Raw genomic sequence first — 1592 nt, forward strand, 5'->3', positions numbered from 1 at the left:
TTTTGTGTTTCTTGGCACTATGACTTTTTTAGCACCAGGATCATCAGTGACATTCGTCTCATCATAATTATATAGGTTTACACTTTTCACTGAAGAAAGGGCAAGGTTAGCGTTGTTAAAAAATGTTGTAATGTCGTCGCGGTTGACTGACGAGCTGGACCACTTGATGTTTGACGCTATTCTGATGGACAGGTTGTTTCTAGCGACAAAAGAATTGATGAAATCTAGACCTGGACTGTTGTTCTTGAAGACCTTGACCTGCCTCCCTTGTTTACCTAGGCATTTTTCACCACATCTCGAATGTCGGCCTTTGTCTAGGGGAACCCCAAATTCGCAACAACAGCCAAAGATTCAGAAAACAACAGCTCTTCAGACTTGTTTAAAACAGTCGGATGTGCAACGGGTCTTGAATTCCTTCCAAGCATCTTCCATACTAATGTAGTCCGAGGCACTTTGAATGTTTCTGTGGCTGTTCTTTTTGCTTGACATCCCCTTCCGAACTGCATCCATACCCTTTTCCAAGTCTTTCACTTTGTAATTCATGTAGGCTTTTGACCCTAGAGTTTTTTGAAACGTGCGCACCATTTTTAATCAGTGACTTTCTTTGATAATAAGAAAAGAAATCACCAGAAACAAAAACATAACCTAACCTTGCTTTCGTGACACAGGACTGAACAAGTAGCCAAGTAGCCCCATTTTACGGTACTTATGTTGTTCGCTTTCTTTTGTGCATTTTTATTTGTTACTTTATATGATAAAGATCCGTTGAAAATTCATGAAAAAGTAGTGAACGCCTATTGGCCATTAGTGTATAGGGTAGGCCAAATTGGAGTTTACTCAGAAAATAAGTGGCGTAAGAAATCACAATTATAAACTGAATTGTCTAATAGAAACCAGTACAATAAAATATAAGTATATATACTATATATATGTTGGAGGCAAATGACGAATTCGGCCCGTGGCCGATTTATTTAAACATATCGGCATATATCTAAAGCTGTTAGGTCACATGACGAAAAAATGATACAATCGGGATCTGACCATATCAGTTTGAACACGTCCCGATATGTACATTTACACAATGCGCCGATCCGATCGGAACTACACATAACCTCTTTTGGGATGTTTATGAAGGACATCACTTACGTGCAGTGTATTTATTAGTACGTTTTACTGTTTTTAGCAGTTAAACATATCCCGAAATGTTAATTGTTGCTTTGGTCATATGAGAAACAAATGCAATGTAGGAACTAACATAATATTTATTTTATTACTTATTGCGACATGAAGTACTTGAATGACATTTACTGTTACATTTCAAGTTCTTTAATAAGCATTTGCACTTTTTATTACTGCACTGTTTACGACAGTTACATCTTACAAACCCCTGGGAAGAATTTGATTCTTTTGCCGCCACCGTTCGCAAACTGAGTTTATTTTCGATGGGTACATCTGAAGATGTCAATGAGTTCGTTTGAGAAGGCTGAAAAGAAAAACCTTATTACCGTTTAAATATATAAAATATTAGTTAAGTACATACCTGGAACTCATTCCTTGCATATAGTTTTTCCAAGACGCCAGTTGATATACCA

General features: G+C 37.1%; 1 long non-coding RNA gene across 1 annotated transcript; it reads right to left on the reverse strand.

Annotated features, from left to right (window-relative positions):
- Window positions 1–1244: 1244 nt before the first annotated feature.
- LOC111428710 (uncharacterized) lies at window positions 1245–1592 on the reverse strand. Its single transcript, XR_011641433.1, has 2 exons — window positions 1541–1592; window positions 1245–1483 (listed from the first exon to the last, which is right to left on the reverse strand). It is a non-coding gene; the product is annotated as an uncharacterized lncRNA (long non-coding RNA).

The sequence above is a fragment of the Onthophagus taurus genome, chromosome 1 (genome assembly GCF_036711975.1).
Source record: "Onthophagus taurus isolate NC chromosome 1, IU_Otau_3.0, whole genome shotgun sequence".
In the NCBI taxonomy this organism is placed as follows: domain Eukaryota; kingdom Metazoa; phylum Arthropoda; class Insecta; order Coleoptera; family Scarabaeidae; genus Onthophagus; species Onthophagus taurus.